General features: G+C 48.4%; 1 protein-coding gene across 6 annotated transcripts in view; it reads left to right on the forward strand.

Moving 5' to 3' along the window:
• The first annotated feature begins 12,481 nt into the window (after nt 1–12,481).
• Nucleotides 12,482–24,683, forward strand: part of EVI5L (ecotropic viral integration site 5 like) — a 32,565-nt gene continuing 20,363 nt past the window's right edge. For 3 of the 6 annotated variants that reach the window (XR_011256970.1, XM_069589339.1, XM_069589334.1), the window contains exon 1: nt 12,488–12,668. The gene's annotated coding sequence lies outside the window, so the exon portion shown is untranslated. Of the gene's footprint in view, nt 12,669–16,720; nt 16,788–24,683 lie in introns of those variants that run through there. The other 3 variants (XM_069589338.1, XM_069589335.1, XM_069589337.1) reach the window with 3 other exon arrangements.

Genomic DNA, 24,683 nt, shown 5'->3' on the forward strand with positions numbered 1-24,683 from the left:
GTGTTAAGAACACTGACTGGCAAGTAATGGGCAATTCAAAGATGATAATAAATGAATTATCACTTGTGTATTCTTTTTTCCCCTTTATCTCTTTCTCTTTTTAAGTTTTTTTTGGGGGGCATGCCATGTGGCTTGAAGGATCTTAGCTCCCCAAACAGGAATTGAATGCACGCCCTTAGCAGCAAAAGCACAGATTCCTAAGCACTGGTTGTTGTTCAGTTGCTAGGTTGTGTCCGACTCTTTGCCACCCCATGGGCTGCACCACGCCAGGCTTCCTGTCCTTCACTATCTCCCAGAGTTTGCTCAAACTCATGTCCACTGAGTCGGTGATGCCATCCTTTGAGTCGGTGTTGCCCACCCCTCCTCCTGCCCTCAATCTTTCCCAGTATCAGGGTCTCTTCCAATGAGTCAACTCCTCGCATCAGGTGGCCAAAGTACTGGCACTTCAGCTTCAGCACTGGTCCTTCCAATGAATATTACCTAACCACTGGACCACCAGGGAAATCCCATTGCTTGTATATTCTTGATGGAAAAGTAGTGATACAACCAGAGTGAGCAGTGCCGGTGGGATGGTTGGACAGAGCATGGGAGATTCAGCTGCGCAACATATTCAAGGTGTTTTGGAGGAGTTTTTGCTCTTTAAAGAATGGAGCAGGAATGGGACTCCCATGGGGGTCCAGTAGCTGAGATTGCAAATTCCAAAGCAGGGGACATGAGTCCGATTCCTAGCTGGGGAACTAAGATCCCACAGGCTATGCCAAAAGAAACGTTTTTTAAAGGAGAGAAAGAAATGAATTTTATTGGGCAACTGTTTGGTGCCAAGAGACCTAACTTTTCTCATGACAGACTTGTGAGGTGGGTCTGTATTATAGACTGAATGCTTGTGTCCAACATCCCCACCTTGGTATTCCTACTTTGAAACCTAATCCCCAATGAAATAATATTCAGAAGTGGGGTATTTGGGAAGTAATTAGATCAAGAATGGGATTAACACTCTTATAAAAGAGACGCCAGGGACTTCCCTGGTGGTCCAGTGGTTAAGATTCCAAACTCCCAATGGAGAGGACTACGTGGTTCAGTCCCTGGTCAGGGAACTAGATCCCACATATTGCAACCAAGGGTTTACATGTTGCAAATAAGACCCGGCACAGCCAAATAAATTAAAAAAAAATTTTTTTTTAAGAGAGAGACACCAGAGAGCTTTCTCCCTGCTTCTGCCCCCTGAGGACATACCCAGAAGGAGATGGTCTTCCATGGATCTGGAGACATATCCTCAGGTTGTGCTAATGGTAAAGAACTCGCCTGCAATGCAGGAGGTGAAAGAGATGTGGGTTTCAGTCCCTTGGTTGGGAAGATCCCCTGGAGGGGGAAATGGCAACCCCCTCCAGTATTCTTGCCTGGAGAATCCCATGGGCAGAGGAGCCTGATGGGCTACAGTCCATGGGGTCACAAAGATTCGGACACGACTGAGCACACACACAAAAATACAAAATCCTCAGCAGACGCCAAATTTCACCACATATTGATCTAATTTATTTTATTTTGGGGCTGCACTGGGTCTTGTGGCAGCATGTGGGCTCTTTGTTGTATTGTGCAGGCTTTCTCTAACTTAGTTTCCAAGCTCAAGCTTAGTTGCTCCATGGCAGATGGTATCTTAGTTCCCTGACCTGGGATTGAACCTCCTGTCCCCTACATTGAAAGGTGAATTCTTAACCACTGGACTCCCAGGGCAGTCCCCTCACACGTTGATCTTAGACTTCCAGCCTTCAGAACTCTGAGAAATCAATGTTGGTTGCTTAAGCCCTCAGAAGTCTATGCTATTCTGTTACAGCAGTCTGAATGGACTAAGATGATCTATGTCCCCATTTCTCATATGGGGAAAACTGAGGCTCAGGAGTTGAGGAGACACACCACTCATGGCCTCAGAGCTAGAGACACAGTTGGGAAGGTGGTGGCTTTCCCATCTCCAAAGACACATCAGCAGAGTTGGAACACCAGCCTCTCAGAAAGGTGAGACAAGACACTCTATCGGATGGGCTATTCCTACTACATTCATTATAAACCTCTCTGCCTTGTAGGGCTTCCTTGGTAGCTCAGCTGGTAAAGAATCTGCCTGTAATGCGGGAGACCCAGGTTCAATCCCTCAATCCCTGGGTCGGGAAGATCCCCTGGAGAAGGAAATGGTAACCCACTCCAGTATTCTTGCCTGGAAAATCCCATGGACAGAGGAGCTTGGAGGGCTGCAGTCCATGGGGTCACAAAGAGTCAGACACAACTGAGCAACTAACACACACTGCCTGGTGTTCAATACTTCGTGATTGGATCCTGAACTGGCCACCCCGTTTTTCTCTCCTGGGGCGGCAGAGGCCTGCTGAAAAACTTTCTGTTCCTCTAGGAAGCCACATTCTCTTTCACTTCCTAACCTCTGCATGTGCTGATTGCCCGAACAGAAAACACCCATTCTCCAACCACCCTGTCCCATCTCCTCTTGAACAATCAGTCCTTCAGGATGTAACCTTTCCCCTAGAACATGATCTTAAGAAAGCTCCAGAGTATTTTCCAGCATCCTCGAGCCATTCTCCAAGTCTCACCGGACTCCAATGGGATGTCCTGCAGACTGAAGGCAGTTCTGACACCATCCACCTGGAGACCAAATGAAATCTGTTAAAAAAAAAAAAAAAAAGCAACTGCATATATGTTAAAGATCTCATTGGCTTTATCCAATGATGCATGAATCAGGCAGCATCCAGTTTGGCAGACAGAAAGGAGCTCTGAAGAGCTGTACAAGGCTAGAGGTTTTCTAGGCAGATGGGAGCAGGGTCAAGGAAGTTGTACCTGAAAAAAAGTGGGTGGGTCATTGCAAAGTTATTTTCCAATAGGGGGATGGCAGAGGTCTATCAGATGATTCCTGACTGGCTGGTTTAAGATTTCATTTCTGAAACAGCTGAAACTGTCATGAAGGCTGAGTTAAGCTTTATTGAGGCTTTCACTGGCTAAATCAAAGATCTCCCTTGGTATTAATAAATATCACATTGCCCTTGAAAATGTGCGTTATTTTAAAATATTTTTTGACATTGATTTCTGACATAATTCCACAGTGATAAGAGAACAGACTTTATGGTTTCAATACCTTTAGACCACGAAATTTTTGCACCTTGTTTTATGTCCCTGGATATGTTCCAGTGTCTCCTAACTTATAGTCTATGGAAACTTGAATAGAATTTGTATCCTACTGTTGTGTGAAAATCGTATAAATTTTAATTATGTTGGATTGGTTCATAGTGCTTTCCAGGTCCACTATATCCTTCTATTTTTCTGTATATTCATTCTATTAATTTTTGAGAGTTTGATATCGAAACTCCAGCCAAAAATCTTAACTTATCTACTTTAAAAATTTGTAATATATAGTGAAACAATTGGAGAAGGAAGTGGCAACCCACTGCAGTATTCTTGCCTGGGAAATCCGATGGACAGAGGAGCCTGGCATGTTACAGTCCATGGAGTTGCAAGAATTGGACACAACTGAGTGACTAAACCACCACCACCAGGTATATGTAACTTTGTTCTGTATTTTCCAAGTCTCCTGTAAATGTGTTATCATGCCTTCATAATTAAATTTTTTTTAAAAAAAGAAAGAGAAAGAAAAGACTGAGTTAGGTGTCGTGAGACTTACCATACGTAACTCCACTGTTGGTCTGTTGTCTTATTTTTTTTTAATCTTTATTTCTGTGCATGCATGCTAAGTTGCTAAGTCATATCTGACTCTTTGAGACCCCACAGACTGTAGCCCGCCAGGCTCCTCTGTCCATGGGATTCTCCAGGCAAGAGTACTGGAGTGGGCTGCCATGCTCTCCTCCAGGGGATCTTCCCGACCCAAGGATCAAACCCACGTTTCTTACGTCTCCTACACTGGCAGACAGGTCCACTAGCGCCACCTGGGAAGCTCCAGTTATTTCTGTACGTACCTTCATTTTTGGCTGTGTTGGGTCTTAGTTGCAGCGGGCTCAGTAGTTGAGGCCCTCGGGCTTAGTTGCACCCCAGGCATGTGGGATCTTAGTTCCCTTACCAGAGATTGAACTCGTGACCTCTGTATTGGCAGGTGGATTCTTAACCATTGGACCACCAGGGAAGTCCAGATATATTTCTTATTCTATCACAAAAGCTGTCCTAGGTTCCCTCCAGGCTGGGTCAGGTTGCCTCTTCTGGGCAATCCCAACCCCCTTTTCAGGTATCACACAAAAGTTCTCTGCTTTCAGATCTGTGTCCCCCTCCAGATTGTGAGTTCCACAGGAGACCGTGTCCTTGGAATCAAAGCAGATGTTCGACAAATGTCTAGTAAACAGATGAGATGAGTGAAGAAATGTTGTCTCATTCTATTGCCTATTTCATCTTCTTACCACCCAGACATGCGTAACTGTCCAGTCCTCCATTCCCACCCAGAATCTCACCTCTCTCTTCCACTGACAAATCACATCTTTTAATGCCACCTCCTCCAGGAAGACTTCCTTTCCCACCCACTTGGAGCCCCATCCAAAACCAGGTGAGGAGCAGACTCTGTCATCCCTTAGAAGGTCTCATCTGACAGCAGGAAGATTTCCCCAAAGACTTGCCCCAGGTTAGACCCCACCTTCCTCCTCTCAGACGAGTGCCATCCGCTGCTTTAGAGGTGTCATTGAAATAGGGCTCAATGGGCTGGGCTGGCCTTACAGAAACTTGCCAGCACCAGAATTCCAGAACTTCAGCTAACATCGTAGACTGGGAGAAGACCATCCTGGGCTGCGGGCAAGAAATCAGGGAACCAACAGCCTATTGGGTTTCTCGCCAGGCTGGACAACGCCACCCAGTGGTCAAAAAGGCTTCGACATAGGTTAACAGAACAGACACTTTCCTGCCTCCTTGACTTCGTGTTGGCTGGTCCTTTTGCCTGGCATGCCGCCCTTCCTCTGTCTCTTGTCTTACCTGCTCTTTAGAGTGACATCACAGTCCTCCAGTTTGCTCGTTTCCTCACCTTGAGCCTTAGCTCCTCTAGAGCCCCAGGAAGGAAGGCATGTCCCACCATACATTCTGCCCTGCAGTAAAATGTCCTGAGTCAGCTGCTCCTCCAGCCTCGACGGCTCCACTCCTGGTCATGTGGGTAAACTGTGCCCCACGTCTTGGAACAGGAAGACTTCCAGGAATAGGACCACGCTTCTTCCATCTTTGTGGGGAAAACCTCTGGGTATCATCACACTTCTTAGAAGAGGGCTGTTCTCATTCTTGCCTTCACCCCCTCCCCAAATCACCAGTGACGGTATCTACCTTTCCTTTGAGAAAAAGAGCAGACCCATTTTTGTCTTGGTCCCACCCGTGATAGAGGTGGCCACTTCCTCCTTCCTGCCTGAACTCCACTTTCCTGGGACTCCCCTGATAGCCTCACCTGCTGTGTCACCTTCTTCCTCCTGGGCTGCTCCTGCCCCATGTCCCTTCCTCTTCTTTTGTCTGACCTTGCAACTTGCTTGTCATTGATGAATCTTTGCTATCCAAATCCTCTTCTTCTGTTGGGAGGACGAGAAAGGAAGAATGCCAAGGATGGACTGATTGTCCAGTTTCTCCAGGATTGCGGCCAGCCTGAGGTTGCAGAGGGCAGCAAAGTCAGAGGGAGACACCAGGGCCAGAGCCTAGTAAGAAATTACCCAAGATCCAATAGGTCAGAAGTGAAAACCCAGGGACTTTCCTGGTGGTCCAGTTGTTAAGACTTAACGCTTCCACCGCAGGGACCTCCCTCCTGGCACTAGTGATAAAGAATCTGTCTGCCAATGCAGGAGATGCAAGAGACGCAAGTACAATCCCTAGGTCAGGAAGGTCCCCTGAAGTAATAGGCAATGGCACTCTGCTCCAGTATTCTTGGCTGGAGAATCCCATGGACAGAGAAGCCTGGCAGGCTACAGTCCATGGCATCATAAAGACTGAGAACAGGTACACCTGCGCGCGCGCACGCACGTGCGCGCGCGCACACACACACACACACTTTTCCAGTTCAGGGGGGCATGGGTTTGATCCTTGGTCAGGAAACTAAGATCCCACATTCTGTGTGGTGTCGCAAAAAAAGCAAGAATGCCCAAACTGGTTTTAAACACCAAATGGCCACAAGCTAGGGAGACCAGGATGAGGCTATAAAACCATCTTATCCTGATGCTGTTTCAGGTACTTGGTCTTTAATCATCTTCCTTTCTAGCGTCTCCTATGATGTTTAGTCTGCTCAGTTTTCAAACCTCTTCTTCGTGGATCCCTTCGGATATCTTGTGTCATTCTATGGTCTATTTCCAAACTGTTCTTTGATTTGTTTGTTTCAACTCTGGCTCCTCTATATAAAAGTTATCTATTATCTATTATCTAATTGCTACACACTGAGTGGATTAACATGCATTTATTATTCCAGGCTTTTGTGGCTTAGGAATGTAGCTATGTGTTAGTGGATCCTTTGCCTAGGGTCTTTCTTGATGACCTAGGGGGTGGGTTGGGGAGTTGGAGGGAGATTCAAGAGGGAAAGGATGTATGTATACATAGGACTGATTCACAACATTGCACAGCAGAAACTAGCACAACCATTGTGAAAGTTGCTCAGTCGTGTCCGACTCTTTGCAACCCCATGAATTATACAGTCCATGGAATTCTCCAGGCCAGAACACTGGAGTGGGTAGCCTTTCCCTTCTCCAGGGGATCTTCCCAACCCAGGGATTGAACCCAGGTCTCCCACGTTGCAGGCAGATTCTTTACCAGCTGAGCCACAAAGCTAAACCCAAGAATACCGGAGTGGGTAGCCTATCCTTTCTCTAGCAGATCTTCCTGACCCAGGAATCAAACTGGGGTCTCCTACATTGCAGGCGGATTCTTTACTAACTGAGCTATCAGGGAAGACCAAAAATATGTGAAAGTTCACTCAGTTGTGTCCAACTCTTTGCCACCCCATGAACTATATAGTCCATGGAATTCTCCAGGTCAAAATATGGGAATGGGTAGCCTTTCCCTTCTCCAGTGGATCTTCCCAACCCAGGGATTGAACCGAGGTCTCCTGCATTGCAGGTGGGTTCTTTACCAGTTGAGCCACAAGGGAAGCCCAAGAATACTGGAATGGGTAACTTATCCCTTCTCCAGAGGATCTTCCAGACCCAGGAATTGAACCGGGGTCTCCTGCATTGCAGGTGGGTTCTTTACCAACTGAGCTATCAGGGAAGCCCACAACCATTGTAGAGCAGTTATATTTCAGTAACAAAATAACTACCTTAAATTCAAGCTGGAAGACTCATACGTTCTGATTTTAAACAATGCAAATCTATGGTAACAAAACAGTTCAAAACAGTGTCGTTCTGACCCAAGAAAAGATGTATTACCAACAGAAAAGAATTAAATGTCCAGAAATAAACCCATGCATCAATGGCCAGTTGATTTTTCACAGTGGTGCCAAGTCCATTCAAAGGGGGGAAAAATAGTATCTTCAACAAATGTTACTGAGACAACTGGATTTCCACAAGCAAATGAATGAAATTGGACACTTGGATCACATTGCACATAAACATTAACTCAAAGTGGAACAACAGCCTAAATATAAGAGCTAAAACTATTAAACTCGTAAAAGAAAGCATAAGGGTAAACCTGTATGACATTGTATTTGGCAACAGATTTTTAGACATGACATGCAAATCACAGGTGACCGAAAAAATAGATAAACTGGACTTCATCAAAATTTAAAACTTTCATGCATTAAAGGACATCTTCAAGAAGGCGAAAACAACCTACTGAGTGAGAGAAAATACTTGTAAATCATATATCTGATAAGGACTTGATATCCAGAACATATAAAGAAAATCCGCACCTCAATAACAACAAAAACATACAATTTAGTTTAAAAATGGGCGAAAGACTTGAATAGACATTTACCCCAAGATGATGTACAAATGGCCAATAAGCACATAAAAAGATACTCAATATTATTTGTCATTAGGTAAGTGCAAGTCAAAGCCACAGTGAGATAACAATTCACACCTACTAGAATAACTATAATTTTTTTAAAAAAATAATAAATATTGGTAAGAAGGTAGAGAAATTGAAACCCGCAGGCTTTGCTGCTGGGAATTTAAAATGGTGCAGCCACTGTAGAAAACACTTTGGTTGCTCCTCAAAAAGTTAAACATAGAATTATCATATGGTCCAGCAATTTCACTCCTGTTGTTCAATCACTCAGTTGCAACCGCATGGACTGCAGCACACCAGGCTTCCCTGTCCTTCACCATCTCCTAGAGTTTGCTCAAACTCACGTCCATTGAGTCGGTGATGCCATCCAACTATCTTGTCCTCTGTTGTCCCCTTCTCCTTCTGCCCTCAATTTTTCCCAACATCAGGGTCTTTTCTAATGAGTCAGCTCTTTACATCAGGTGGCCAAAGTATTGGAGCTTTAGCTTCAGTGTCCGTCCTTCAAATGAACATTCAGGATTGATTTCCTTTAGGATTGACTGGTTTGATTGCCTTGCAGTCCAAGGGACACTCAAGAGTCTACTCCTGGGTATATATCAAAATAATTGAAAGCAGGGACTGAAATAGACACTTGTACACCTGTGTTCATAGCAGCATTATTCACAGTAGCCAAAAGGTGGAAACAACCCAAGTGTCCATTCACTGATGAGTGGATAAGCAAAATACAGTTTATGCAAACATCAGAATATGACCTAACTTTTAATAAAAAGGAAAGAAGTTCTAACACAACATGAATGAACCTGCAAATATTTGCTAATGGAAACAAACCAGATACAAAAGGACAAATATTGTACGATGCCACTTACGTGAAGTGCCTAGAATAAATTCATAGCGACAGAAAGTGAAACAGAGGTTACCAGGGTCTGGGCAGGGTAGGGGGTGGGTAATGGGGAGTTTTTAAATAGGGACGGAGTTTCTACATGGGAATGATGAAAAAGTTTTGGAAGTAGGTAGTAATGATTGCACAGCATTGTGACTGCACCGAATGCCACTGGATTGTACATTTTAAATGGCAAATGTTAGGTTACATGTATTTTACCACAATCAAATATTCTCAAAAAAGAAGAAGAAGCTGCCATGTCTCTTAAGTTCTAGGCTCAGAACTAACTAGCCCAACATCACCTCTGATGTATTCTGTTGGTCAGAACAAGTGACAAAACCAGCTCAGATTCAAGCGATGGGAAAACAGACTCCACTTCTTCATAGGAGGAGCTATATGTATTATCCCCCTGTCTGCTCTTTACAAGACAAAGTATCAAGTCTGAGCCCACGGTGATCAATATCACAACAAACAAGTTTTGAGTTAAAAATCTTAATCTCAAAGAAAATTTTGTGCTAAAACTTCTTATCCTCTAAATACTGAGATAAAAGTAATTTAATCAGTTGAAAGATGCAAAATTTGACTCTGAAGAAATGATAACCACCTCCCCCACTACTGGAAAAAATCACAGAGAGAGAATTGACAGTTGGTAAAAGAAAAAAAAATTGGACAAAAAGAACCCAATGAATCAAATGTTTACTGCAAAGATCACATGGAAAAAATGTTCCTGATAAAAATTATTTCAATCAAATAAAAGTAAACACTGAAAAAAAATGGGGACAGTTTAAGTGCATTGAATAAAAGCAAAGTTATCCAGGAATCTAGTTGGCTAGATGCAGCTTAGGATTCAAAATCTTTTCCAACAGAAACATGTTGGATTTTTTTTCTCACTGAGCTTTTAAAAATGGAATCAAAGTGTCCCCAGAATAAAACCATCCTTTGTGTGAGCATGGCAGGGTGAGTAAGAGAAGGTCAAAAGCCCTGGGCATCCTTCTGGCATTTAATTTTATTCCCCAGACACCAGACACCAATTATCTCCTAGGCAAATTCTCAGAAACGATCCAGTCCTTATGTCTTTCTGGGCTTCTCTGGACCCCACCCAGGTTTGTATCTCTGCAGACCCCTGTCTCCCACCTCTCATAACAGTCCAGGTATTTTGTTCCTTGAAAGTTGTAGGTCACACTAAACTGTTCTTTTCTGGGGGTGAACCCCAAGATTTGTCCTCACTCCTCCACACTGGGGAGCAATGGGCAGCCAACTCAGCAATTATCCCTTGGTGGTTACTTGGCCCTCACCACATCCTGGGTATTACTCTTGCCCTCCTGACTCGAGACCATGTGTTCCATCTCTAGGGCTCACCTAGTGCTTCCCAGGTGGCACAGTGGTAAAGAATCCACCTGCCAATGCAGGAGATGCAGGTTCCATCCTTGACTTGGAAAGATCCCCTGGAGGAGGAAATGGCAACCCACTCCAGCATTCTTGCCTGAAGAATCCCACCGACAGAGGAGCCTGGTAGGTTACAGTCCATGGGATTGCAAAGAGTCGGACACAACTGAGCAACTGAGCACATCCCATATCCATGTCCACAGGGATCCTCCCCTCACCTCTTAAGTCTGCTAGGAATCAATGGACAATGTCCATGAGGTTCACTTCAGCTTCATACTCTGCAAATACAAGGCCACCTTGTGACTATGTCAGGACTATGAAACGTCTAGCACATAAATTTTAAACGAAGGGAGCAAATAGAGACGTCCCAGGTGGTCCAATGGTTAAGTCTCCACCCTTCCACTTCAAGGAGCATGGCTTCAACCCTGGCCCAGGCAATAAGATCCTCCTCCCCAAAAGGAGAGGGAAGGCAAAGATATGCTTTTCTGGCCATGTGGCATGCAGGATCTTAGTTCCTCAATCTGGAATCAAATCCCAGGCCCTTGGCAGTGAAAGCACAGAGTCCTAACCATTGGACTGCCAGGGAATCAAAGATGTGTTCTTTAAAAAAAAAAAAAAAAAGAAGTATGGGGAAATATGGGCATGTGGAGAAGGAATTCATTATAATTATTTTTACCATTGAGTTTTTAGAAATATGCTTCAAAGCTTTTCTGAACAGTTCCAGAATTTTAATAGATGCAATGTACAATAGATAGTAAGAGAGAGGGGGAGAGAGAAGACATCCACTGAGGGAGTATAGACAGTGGCAAGAGGGTGTAGACAGACTCAGAGTGGAGACCAGAGACAAAGAGAGAGAAGGCAAGCAAAATGTAGATTAGACAGAGTGTAGACTGAGGCGGAGACAAATGACAGGGGCAGGGAGTGTGGCCTGATGTCGTTCACTGCTCCCCAAACCAGAAGGAACCTCCTACCTACTATTTAGAAGACTGAGATCTCAGACCTCAGTAGGTCCTGACATGGCCCATCTTGAGTCCCAGGCTTCCCGTTCCCATTTCTGTCTCTTTCCATTTTCAGCTCCATTCTGAGCTGACGATGTCACCCTATCTTCTGTGAAAGGGTCCTTCTTCCCTGCCCCAGCCCCTCCAGGACCCTTCCCTGCATCTTGGGGTGTAAGCGTGTCCTTTTTGCTAAGTCTTGCCCCCTATCAGTAACTCCCCAGCCTGAATGATCCTTCCACCCTTCCCTTCCCTTCCCTGTTAATCATCTTGGGCCCGCCATTCATTCATTTATCAAACATTTTATAAGCAGTCCTATGTGCCGGGCCCCTACTCAGCAATGCTGAGGACCACGGAAGGAAACCTGACCTAGGCCCTGCATCACTCCCACCCTGCCCCCGTGGGTCTAAGAGGTGTTGGGGGCGTGGGAGTCATGTAAGCAGTGATAACGGCATGCTCACAGTTTGATGGAGGAACATTAGACACTTAGAGAAGATATTTAACCTGGCCTAGACTAGCGGAGGGCCTGAGTCCCCGGTGTGACACCCCAACCCCCCAAAGCCCCGCCCCCAACACAAATAGGGCAGTGTGAAGATGCTGTCCCTCAGCCGCAGGGACTTCTGTTAACGCCCCTTCTCAGATCCAACCCTTTAGCCTCTACCTGCTCAGCCCCTGTCCCAGGGCTGATCTAGGCCACGCCCCTCTCAGCCCCTCCCCTATTTCATTCACGCCCGAAGTCCCACCGCCCGGGAGGGCAACTGCACAACAATATCGCAATCTCATTGGCCAGAAAGCGTTACTTCACCGCCCTCCTTCAGTGTCATTGGCTCGCTAGATGTCAATTTTCTTTATAGCGGCCCAACAGTTGCCATGGCCGAGGTTTGAGGGACAGGTAATAATAGACGTCCCAGGACGTCTCATTACTGGGCAAAAAGCCCGGCTCTGGGCGGGGCTTAGCGCCAAACGCTCGCCTGCCTCTGTCTGCGGTTCCTCAGGGACGCAGTCTTTCCTCAGAGACACACCCCTCTCTCCTCGCTATTGGTCATGCCAAATGTTGATCAACAGGGCGCCACATTTCGATAGGCAAAACTATCCGTCCTTCACTGCTTCCCTAACTTCAATTCGCTTCTCTCCTTAAAGGCGGCAACCTTCTGGCCGTAGCCAGGGCCCGCCTTACGATATGACCAAGGATTGGCCAAACACGCCATCACTCCTTGACAGTGGGCGGAGCCAGAGCGGCTGGGGGCGGTGAATTGGCTGACTGGGCCTCGGGGGCGGGGCAGCGGCTCCTGTCAGCGGGTGAAATGGCAGCGGCGGAGCCGGCGGCGACCGCGGTCCCGGGGGGCGGCTGAGGGGGCCGGGCCGGGCCGGGGCTGCGGGGCGAGCGACACGGCGGGGATCCGGCGGCGCGGCCCGGGACGGCGAGACTTGACATGGCGATGGCGCGCTCTTCACAGGTAGGTAGGCGGCACGGGCCGGGCCTCCCGGGCGCCTTCTCAGGCCCGCGGCTCCGCGTTGCGGCCCACGGGGGCCGGGCAAGACCGGGACTCCGGGCCCCTTGCCCCGGAACCCGCCCCGGGAGCCCTCGGCACTCCCAGCACGGACACTGGCCGTCAACCTCGGGCCCTGGCCCCTGCACATCCTCGTTCCTGGAGCTTCCCGACCCCTCTGGGCCCCTCCCAGGACCCTTCCAGGTGCCCTCCTCCCCCACACAGCGCCCTTCCCGGGAGCCCCCCTCAGGCCCGTGACCCCCGCTTACCCTCTTTACTGATCCTCAGGACCCCTTTCCAGGCCCTTCAGGGCTCCCCCAGTCACCACCCCACAGACCCGCCCCCTACAAATGCCCCCTACCCCGCCGCAAGCCCAGGACCCCCGCCCTCCCTCTCTCCGGATCCCCCAAGACTCCTTTCATCTGTAGACCCCTGGTCACGCCGTCCCTCTTCTCACTTCATATCCCATCCCTGGGCCCAGACCTGCCCCCACCCCCAAAGATACCAGCCTTAGAGCCATACCCCCCCAGTCTGACCCCTCCTCAGCCTCTGTAAATCTGGATTCCTGCCCACAAGCCTCACCTCAGCCTGCTGGCCCATCTCCCACTCCCAGAAGCCCCATGCCCAAGGGCACCCCTGAAAACCACTCCTGGGATCCTCCACACACACACCCCTGAACCTGATTCCCCTCAATCCCTGCTCCTGAAAATCCACCCTCACTTTGTGCTTGGAACAGCCCAACAGATAGTCTGAACCCCCCAACCAGGGACACCCACCCCTCTGAGGGCTCCACTCACTTGCACAGACACACACACACCTGAAAGCTAACAGAGCAAAAGCTATGAATCCTCAACAGCTCATACTGATATGAGTATGAGGGGCCCAGGGTGGGTGTGATAGACAGCCTGGACCCCTCATACACAGACATTCAGGAGCCCTTCACACAAACACACACACACAGAGTCTGACTCTTGGATCCCCAGCACACACAGAAACACTTAAGACCTCCAACACAGACCCAGGCAGTTGGGAACCCCCAACTTGCCTCCCATACACACACACACACACACACACACACACACACCACACACTTGCCTCCCATACACACACACATGTGCATGCACGTGTGCACACACACACACTTGTCTCCCACGTGCACACACGTGCATGCACACGCACACACACACTTGCCTCCCATACACACATGCGCATGCACACACACACACACAACTCCTCAGCACTTTAGCACTCCTCCTTGGAATTCACCTGCCCAAGTCCTCCTGGAAGCCGCCACCAGCTCCCAGCTCAGGCAGAGACTCCGATGTCAACTGCCTGCCCTGCCCCAGATGGCCAGCCTTTCCGTCCACACCAGCCTGCCTGAACCGGTACCCTCACCGTAGCCTTGCAGGTGGCAGAGTGACCCAGAATCTCCCAGCATCCCTGTGGACACCTGTCCCAGACCTCTTTCCATTCATCCATCTCTCCCCCTTCAAAGGGAAGGATGCTCCCTCTTTCTCTCCCCTACACCAGTCTCCCCCAAAGACCCAGTGCCTTCCCCCTGATTGATGCCACCCGTGGCATAGGGTGGGGGTGCCGGCTGCCCCTGGCCCCAGTCCTGAAGTCTGACCAGACTGGTAGGACCAGCATCCTGACCCCATCACGCCTGCTGGCCTCAGATGGCAGCAGCTCCCCAGATGCCGCCCATGACTGGCCCGGGAGCTCCTTCCCCCATGGCCAGTGTGTCATGAGAAAATGAAACAGCTTCCACCCACCCTGGCATTTGGGACCCGGTGGGGCTGGGTTTGGGCCTGCCAGAAGCAGGCAGCTCTTTGTTAAGGAATATTTTCAGAAGGGAAAAATGTGCTGAAGAGGCTCGGGTGGAACACGAGTGAGGAATCGGCTTGGTTTTGGTTTTTGTTTGTTTTTTTTTTTCCCCACCTTGGCCTGACTGGGATGGAGCTGGGCGACCTGTGTCCACATGTCTTTCTAGGTGTTCTGGCTCTTTCTGCCCAGATGGCCCTGGCTGGCTGACCCACAGCCCACCCCCTCGTGTCCAACCTGTGGGTTCCCCTGGGCTTCAGCAGTTGCCCGCAGGTGGTCCGGCCCTGGCACAGGGAAGGGGCAAGTCACGGAGGGGGCCAGATCAGAGAACTGGGGAGACAGCGTGTCCAGGACCACAAGGTTGAGGAGGAGCCCCAGGTCCCCCCCAAGGGGAGTCTGGATCAGTCCAGTGCTGCCTGCTCTCTCCTTCATCTGACCTGAGCCTACCTGGAAAACCCCAGAGAAATAAGCTCAGCTTCTCTGTGGACATTCACCAGTGGTTTCTGGGTGGCTCTGGGGAAAAGTGCATCTTGGCTTGAGGCCTTGACTTACCCATCTGGAAAATGGGGAGAGAAATCCTACGACCAAGACCTGGGACTTCAGGGGAGCCAGCGAGATTAGGATGTGTCCCTGAGTGTCCCCCTGGGCACCATGTGAAAGAGGGGTCCATGGGGTCTGTGGTCGCTAGTAGAGTCACTGGCCTTCTCAGTCCCCTGGTTGTAATTTGCTGATGCCTTGGTGAGTAGCGGCTGTTCTTCCATGGCTGGGCTATGCTCAGGGCTGAGAGTCTGTTATGGGATTTGTGGTCACACAGGGACCTCCCAGAGGGACAGAGGGCAGTTGGGGGTCCACTGGCTGGCGATGCCCACACCCCATGGAGCCCTCTGATATGGGGCAGAGCGAGGTTTGTTCTGTCCACGTGCTGAAGGGAGGAGAGAAGGGGAGACTGCTGAAGGTCACAAGGTACACAGGAAGCAAACTCCACAGCCTCCCTGGGGAAGGGGAGACTTTGTGCTAATGCACTGAGGTCAGGAGGCTCCCAGGACAGACTGTGAGCTCCTCAGGAAAAAACGAGAAGGCTCCCAAGGAGGGCTGGTGAGCGACATCGGTGCCCTTTTACCCTGGTCTGGGGGTCCGGGGCAGGTCTTTGTGTCTGTGCTGTTGATGTACGGTACAGGGGGCACAGAGGATCCTGATCTCAGTTTCCCCATGCAGAATACAGGTGCTGGTTGGTTGTTCCAGGTGAGGCCCCCAGCAATGAACTGGGAATTGAGTCTGGGGTTAGGGTATGAAGGAATGTCAGATGTGGCCCATGCCCTGTGTCTAAAGCCCCTCTCCATTTCAGGAGGCCAGAGCTGAAACCAGTAGGTCATGCCAATCAGGCCATGCCATGTGCCATGCCTGGTGCCAGCCCCATTTACATATCATCTCACTTAATCCCCCCAAACCACCCAGAAGAAGTGGCATTCCAGCCCCTGCCCTGACCACCACATCCCGTGTGGGAACAGGAGACAGATTAATGGATGGCATGTGCTGGGAGCAGAGGGAAGGGCCCGGCGCATCCCAGAGGCATCAGGGAAGGGGGAGCAGGGATGACGTATGAGTTGGGAGAGGAGCTCTCTGGCTCTCCAGGCAGGCGTGGCTGGGAAGGGCATTCAGGCAGCCCGAACGCTTGGACCAAGGCCTGGGCAGCAGGAGCGAGCGTGGCGAGTACAGGGAGGTGCGTCTCCTGGGTGGGTTTCATCCTATACACCTTCATGTCCTGCATGCAGTCCACGGGGCACATACTGGGGAACCCTCCCTGGTCAAAGGAGTCAGTATTTGGAACTGAACTTGGAACAGCAGTCAACCCTACCCTGCCCAGAGATGTCTGCAGCACGCATGCTCTAGAAGCCGAACACAGGGCAAGGGGGAGGTGAGTTAGAAGAGCTGACCGCCAGGGCCAAGGAAGAGATTGGGCCCTCCAGGGAGATCTCAAGGGCCTCACTGGCACAGTTCACCTGCACTTCTATTTCATTTCTCATCATGATGTGTTGGTGAGATCGTTTCTTTTCTTTTTCTTTAATCTTTCGGCTGTGCCATGCGGCATGTGGGAACTTAGTTCCCCAACCAGGGATCAAACCCGTGCCCTCTGCATTGGAAACATAGAGTCTTAACCACCGGACCTCCAGGGATGTCTCCATGAGATTGTTTCATTGGCGGCTGTTTTCCAGTCCACAAGTCCCACAAGGGCAAGGCGCATGTCTGTTCATGGCTGAGTCCAAGGTGAGAACAGGGCATGCAGAAGATGTTCAGTAAACACTTGGTTGGTTTCAGGAGCTGAGCATCCTCCCTACTCACCCACTTCTGCAAGAGGGCTTGGATCTCTTCTGCAGAAAGAGGTTGTGTCCATCTACTTGGAGAGCCCCCAAGGACAGGGTAGATGCACCCCACCTCAGCCCCCAGCCTAGCCAGCCTTCACAGCAGGAAAGCTACCATCTTGACTTGAAGAGCCAAGAGCTGTACAGGATGCCATTTCTCTTACCTGTCCCTGGAGGGCTTCTGGGGGCTTTAAATTATTTTCTTTGTCATCCTCAGGGACACTGAAATATGGAGAAATGAAGGATTTGCCAGGAAGGAACTTGTGACAGTGGCAGGAAGTATTAGCTGCTGACATGAAGGATAGTAAAGTTTTGGGGTTTTTTTAGGTCAGAAGAGATTCCAATGGTCATAATAAAATCTGCCCCTCAGATTTTAGCCTGAGGTTGTTTACTGCTGCTACTGTTACTACTAATAAAGGTGATTATAGTTTTACTGCATTTAACACTTAAACAGAGCCACCACGGAAGGGATGGGCCTGCTGAGGAGGGGAAGTTTGTTTCTTCAGTCCACAAATGTCAGATGCCTGATGGTACACTGGATGCTGGGGATCCAGTAGTGGGCAAGTCAGCCCCTGCCCTCATGGAGCTTTTCATCCAGGAGAATATTACAGGCCAGTTCCCCTCCTAGGCACTTGACAGGTTTTAGCCTGTACATTCCTCCCAACAAAACCTGTGAAGTCGGTACTATCGTCAGCCATGTTTTCACATGAGGAAATTGGCATAAAGTGCATCATACCCAGATCAGAAAGCAAGAAACTGGGAGAAGAGGGATTTGAACCCAGGCTTCTGGCCCCGAAGTCCTCCTTGGAGACCAGGAGACCTGGGATCAGTTATCTACACACATGACCGGGGTGGGAGGTACATGGACATGGAAACATTCTGTGTGGTACAGAAGAGAGGCTAGAACTGGGGATGAGAGGAGGGCCAGCAGTGACCACTTGGATTCCAGCAGCTGTCTTTGTTACCCAGGAGGCAGCTCACCCATCAAATGCCCACCCCATTGCCAAGGGAAAGAGCCCAAGACATCAGAGTCAGTGTGGTCTGTGTGCCCCACCTGACAGTCCGTCAGTTGGGTAGATGGGGTCAGGTATCTTTGAAGACTTCAGGTTCAGAAATGATTCTATGTCCCTGTAATCGTTAGAGGTAGAGCAGGGGACTTCCAGGCCAGGGACCAGTACTTCCTGTCAGATCAGTGGCAGCATTAGATTAGAAATAAAGTGCATGTAAGTGTACTGTGCTTAAATCATCTTGAAACCATCCCCCTGAACCCCTGGTCCATGGAAACACTGTCTTCCATGAAATCAGTCTCTGGTGCCAAAAAGGCTGGGGTTGGGGACGGGGGGCAGAGGCAGAGCAGGTAGGGAAACAAAATTAAAGGAACCATGGGGTCTTTCTTCCTGCCTCAGAATGATGGAGCACACACCCTCACTCTCCCTGGTGAAAAAGAGTAACTCATTTACAGAGTGCCCACTGCACTCCATGTTTCACGTGAGTTATTTCTAACGTATGCAGAGAGAGTGGCAGCTCAGCGGATTAGCTTGGGATTAAGACTCTAGAGTCAGAAATCCAAGTGCAGGGAATTCTCTGGTGGTCCAGTGGTTACAACTCCATGCTTCCAGTGCTGAGGGCTCAGGTTCGATCCCTGGTCAGGGAACTAAGATCCCTCAAGCCATGTGGTGTGGCATGAAAGAACAAAATGAAGTGATTAAAAAAAAAAAATACTTGAGTCACTCAGTATTTTAAAAAAGAAATTCCAAGTGTAAATCCTTCCCCTACCGCCTCATCTGGAGACCCTGTGAGTGACACTACCCACAAGGGGACCTCTCCCTTGTTACCACTGTCCTGTACTTTCCTGTCTAACCTGGTACAGAATCTTCTTTCTCTTTTTTTAAAAAATTTTCAAATAGGCTTTAGAGACTTCCCTGGTTGGTCCAGTGGTTAAGACTCTACAATTCCACTATAGGAGGCACTAGTTGTATTGCTACTCTGGAAACTAAGATCCCACATGCCTCATGGTGCAATCAAAAAATAATAAAATTTTAAAATAAAGTAGACTTAGTTTTCAAAACAGTTTTAGGTTTACAGAGAAATTAAGAGAGCACAAAGCGCTCACACAGACCCCACACCCACACCCAGCTTCTTCCCTCTTAGTAACCTTACCTGGTATGTTTGTTCTAATGAATATATGGACCAGTGTTCAGTTCAGTTCAGTCGCTCAGTCATGTCCAACTCTTCGCGACCCCATGGACCACAGCACTCCAGGCCTCCCTGTCCATCACCAACTCCCAGAGTCCACTCAAACTCATCTCCATCGAGTCTGTGATACCATCCAACCATCTCATCCTCTGTCATCCCCCTCTCCTCCTGCCCTCAATCTTTCCCAGCATCAGGGTCTTTTCAAATGAGTCAGCTCTTTGCATCAGGTGGCCAAAGTATTGGAGTTTCAGCTTCAACATCAGTCCTTCCAATGAACACTCAGGACTGATCTCCTTTAGAATGGACTGGTTGGACCTCCTTGCAGTCCAAGGGACTCTCAAAAGTCTTCTCCAACACCACAGATCAAAAGCATCAATTCTTTGGCACTCAGCTTTCTTTATAGTCGAACTCTCACATCCATATATGACTGCTGGAAAAACCATAGCTTTGACTAGACAGACCTTTGTTGGCAAAGTAATGTCTCTGCTTTTTAATATGCTGTCTAGGTTGGTCATAACTTTCCTTCCAAGGAGTAAGCATCTTTTAATTTCATGGCTGCAGTCACCATCTGCAGTGATTTTGGAGCCCCCAAAAATAAAGTCAGCCACTGTTTCCTCATCTATTTGCCATGAAGTGATGGGACCAGATGCCATGATCTTAGTTTTCTGAATGTTGAGCTTGAAGCCAACTTTTTCACTCTTTCACTTTTATCAAGAGGCTCTTTAGTTCTTCACTTTCTGCCATAAGGGTGGTGTCATCTGCATATATGAGGTTATTGCTATTTCTCCTGGCAATCTTGTTTCCAGCTTGTGCTTCATCCAGCCCAGCATTTCTCATGATGTACTCTGCATATAAGTTAAATAAGCAAGGTGACAATATACAGGCTTGATGTACTCCTTTTCATATTTGGAACCAGTCTGTTGTTCCATGTCCAGTTCTAACTGTTGCTTCCTGACCTACATACAGATTTCTCAAGAAGCAGGTCAGGTGGTCTGGTCTTCTCATCTCTTTCAGAATTTTCCACAGTTTATTGTGATCCACACAATCAAAGGCTTTGGCACAGTCAATAAAGCAGAAATAGATGTTTTTCTGGAACTCTTGCTTTTTTGATGATCCAGCGGATGTTGGCAATTTGATCTCTGGTTGCTCTGCCTTTTCTAAAACGAACTTGAACGTCTGGAAGTGCACGGTTCACGTATTGCTGAAGCCTGGCTTGGAGAATTTTGAGCATCACTTTACTAGCATGTGAGATGAGTGCAATTGTGATGTGAAAGGTGAAAGGTGAAGTTGCTCAGTCGTGTCCGACTCTTTGCAACCCCGTGGACTGTAGCCTACCAGGCTCCTCCATCCATGGGATTCTCCAGGCAAGAATACTGGAGGAGGTTGCCATTTGCTTCTCCAGGGGATCTTCCCGACCCAGGGATCGAACCCAGGTCTCCCACACTGGACGCAGACGCTTTAACCTCTGAGTCACCAGGGAAGCCCAATTGTGCGGTAGTTTGGGCATTCTTTGGCATTGCCTTTCTTTGGGATTGGAATGAAAACTGACCTTTTCCAGTCCTGTGGCCACTGCTGAGTTTTCCAAATTTGCTGACATATTGAGTGCAGCACTTTCACAGTGTCACCTTTCAGTATTTAAAATAGCTTAACTGGAATTCCATCACCTCCACTAGCTTTGTTCATAGTGATGCTTCGAAAGGCCCACTTGACCTCACATTCCAGGATGTCTGGCTCTGAGTGAGTGATCACACCATCATGATTATCTGGGTCGTGAAGATCTTTTTTTGTACAGTTTTTCTGTGTATTCTTGCCTCCTCTTCTTAATATCTTCTGCTTCTGTTAGGTCTGTACCATTTCTGTCCTTTATTGTCCCCATCTTTGCATGAAATGTTCCCTTGGTATCTCTAATTTTCTTGAAGAGATCTCTAGTCTTTCCCATTCTATTGTTTTCCTCTATCTCTTTGCATTGATCACTGATGAAGGTTTCTTATCTCTCCCTGCTATTCTTTGGAACTCTGCATTCAGATGCTTATATCTTTCCTTTTCTCCTTTGCTTTTGGCTTCTCCTCTTTTCACAGCTATTTGTAAGGCCTCCTCAGGCAGCCATTTTTCTTTTTTGCATTTCTTTTTCTTGGGGATGGTCTTGATCCCTGTCTCCTGTACAATGTCACGAACCTCTGTCCATAGTTCATCAGGCACTGTATCAGATCTAGTCCCTTAAATCTGTTTCTTACTTCCACTGTATAATTATAAGGGATTTGCTTTAGGTCATACCTGGATGGTCTCGTGGTTTTCCCTACTTTCTTTAATTTAAGTCTGAATTTGGCAGTAAGGAGTTCATGATCTGTGCCACAGTCAGCTTCCGGTCTTGTTTTTGCTGACTTGTATAGAGCTTTTCCATCTTTGGCTGCAAAGAATATAATCAATCTGATTTCGGTATTGGCCATCTGGTGATGTCCATGTGTAGAGTCTTCTCCTGTTGTTGGACCAATATTGATACATTGTAATTAACTAGATGGTAACATGGTAAAGAATTCACCTGCAAATGCAGGAGATTCAAGAAATGCAGGTTCTTTCCCTGGGCCCAGAAGTTTCCCTGGAGTAGGAAGCTGGCAACCCACTCTAGTGTTCTTGCCTGAAAAATGGGCAGAGGAGCCTGGCGGGCTGCAGTCCATGGAGTCGCAAAGAGTCAGACACGACTGAGCGCCTGGGCACACACATGATTGACTAAAGTCCATATTTTATTCAGATTTCCTTAGCTTTTCCCTTTTTCTGTCTTAGGACCACATCCTGGATCCCACAGGACATTTTGTCATCACATCTCCTGAAACTTCTCTTATCTGGGACAGCTTTCTTAGGCTTTCCTTGTCTTTGATGACTTTGACACTTGAGGAGGACTAGTCAGGAATGCTCTAAAGCATCTCTTAATCTGGATTGGTCACATGATTTTCTCATAGTCTTGGGGAGGAAGACAGAGATGAAGGGCCCTTCTCATGTCAGCATATTAAGGGCACATGCTCTCCATGTGACTTATCACTCACTAATCCTATTGACCTTGATCACCTGGCCAAGTGGCGCAGGGACTTTTCTCTTCATTCATCCAGCAAAGACATTGATTGAGAACCTGCTAACAGCCAGATGCTCCCTTATAGGCTTGGATTAAAACATTAAGAAGACAGGCCTTTGCCCCCAGTACATTCATGACCCAGTAGGGCAGGCGGGTGGATATACAAAGAATTGCTGTAGAATGTGTCTTGGGGGACTTCCCTGGTACTCCAGTGGTTAAGAATCTGCCTCCCAGTGCAGGGGATGTGGGTTTGATCCCTGGTGGGGGAACTAAGATCCCACATGCTGTGGAGCAGGTAAGCCCGTGTGCTGCAACTACCGAGCCTGCAAGCCTCAACTAGAGAAACTCATGTGCTCCAACAAAGACCCAGCGCTGCCGGAAAAACACCAAAAAGTGTGTGTTGGGCTGGAGTGTAGGGTTAGATATTTTCGGAGAGAGGGGAGAAAAGTGAGCCCGCATACTGGGGGTGGTGGGGTGGGAGGATTTACCAGGAAAGAGTTCACCACAAAAAGTCTGTTCCTTTTTATGGCTGAATACTATTCCATCATATGGACAGACCACATTTCACTTATCCATTCATCATTTGGGTTGTTTCCACTTTCTGGCTATTGTGAATCGAGCTGCTATGAACAACCGTATACAGGTTTTCATGTGGATGTATGTTTTCCGTTCTCTTGGGTAGAATTCCTAGAAGTGGAGTTGGTGGGTCATATTGGTAACACTTTTTTTTTTTTAAGAGAGAGCCTATTTATTTATTTGACTGCACTGGGTGGTCCTTAGTTGCAGCACACAGGATCTTTTCAGTTGCATCATAAAGGATCTTTAGTTGCAGCATGTGGGATCTAGTTCCCCAAATAGGGACCAAACCCCAGTCCCCTGCTTAGCCACTGGACCACGAAGCAAGTCCCATATTGGTAACTATCTACCTTTCTGAAGAACTGCCAGACTGTTTTCCACTTTTGTTGTTCAGTCGCTAAATCGTGTCCTAATCTTTGCTACCCCAAGGAGTGCAGCACACTAGGCTCCCCGGTCTTTCACTGTCTCCCAGAGTTTGCTCAAACTCATGTCCATTGAGTCGGTGATGCCATCCAACCATCTCATCCTCTGTCACCCTCTCCTCCTGCCTTCAATCTTTCCCAGCATCAGGGTCTTTTCCAGTGAGTCGACTCTTTGCATCAGGTGGCCAAAGTATTGGAGCTTCAGCTTCAGCATCAGTCCTTCCAATAAATATTCAGGGTTGATTTCCTTTAGGATTGACTGGTTTGATCTCCTTACAGTCCAAGGGACTCTCAAGAGTCTTCCAGCACCACAATTTGAAAGCATCAGTTCACTGCTCAGCCTTCGTAATGGTCCAACTCTGACATCCATCCATGACTACTGGAAAAACCATAGCTTTGACTATGTGCACCTTTGTGGGCAATATGATATCTTTGCTTTTCAATATGCTGTCTAGGTTTGTCATAGCTTTCCTTCCAAGGAGAAAGAGTCTTTCAATTTCCACTGCGCCTCATCTTTTATTCCATGGATTTCTCTCAATCAGTCATAGTAAGTTTGGGTGATCATTTCTGAGTCTCTTCTCCTCCCTGTTCCACATGCTCTGGGTGGGCAGGGGCTGTGCCTCTCTTTGCCCAGCAATCTTTAGTCCTCACCTCAGTGAGGTGAGGAAAAAGAAGGGAAAAGCTGGGGGCACGGGTGTCACAATCACAGACAAGCCTTTCTGTTCATTTAAGTCCTGAAAGCAACACCACCAAGGGCCTGAAGGGATAAGGGCCAAGGCGAGGCCTGTGGAAGAAGGGGCCTCTTGCTGGGCTGAGGCAGAGGAGGAGTCCCAGGAGGCCAAGGAGCCCAGTGTCTCAAAACCATATGGGAGTGGACTTTGAGAAGGAGGAAGTGTAGGGGATTTGCCTGGTGGCCCAGTGGTTAAGACTCCAAGCTCCTAGTTCCATCCCTGGTCAGGGAACTAAGATCCCACAAGTCATATGGCATGGGAAAAAAATTATATTAACAGGAAAAAAAATTTACCAGGGGGAAGAAGCATGGTTGTCAGTGTCCAAACGCTCCTGCAAAGGAGGAGAAAAGAGAGGTAGAGGGACCCTGGCGTCTGGACCTCTCTGTACCAGCCCCACCCTGCCCCCGGCCCTAGCTCACCAGCAGTCTCCTCCCTCTCCTCTGGCTTGGCTCGGCCTCCTGAGCCATGCAGCCAGCGTTTGGGGGCATGGAGGGTAGTGGTGCCAACAGAGGCTGTGTTAGGTGGCCCACCGCCCACTCTTTAGGCCAGGATCCTGCTTTGGGTGGCCACAGTGGAGCAGAAACAAAGGGCATTGAAGTTGAAGCTGTTGAGAGGCTGGGACCCCAGACCCAGAGGGTCTGTGTGTGGATCTCAGAGGCTAGTGGCTCCTCAGCACTCGAGGGGACCTGCCTTGTCTCTGTGCCCAGCCAGCAAAGGGTGGGACAGCTGTATGCCCCGAGGAGATGGGGGCTCATTCACCTGGTTCCACTCCACATCCCCTCTCTAGGACAGTGCAGGCCCTCAGACAA

This window comes from Ovis canadensis, chromosome 5, assembly GCF_042477335.2.
Source record: "Ovis canadensis isolate MfBH-ARS-UI-01 breed Bighorn chromosome 5, ARS-UI_OviCan_v2, whole genome shotgun sequence".
NCBI lineage: Eukaryota > Metazoa > Chordata > Mammalia > Artiodactyla > Bovidae > Ovis > Ovis canadensis.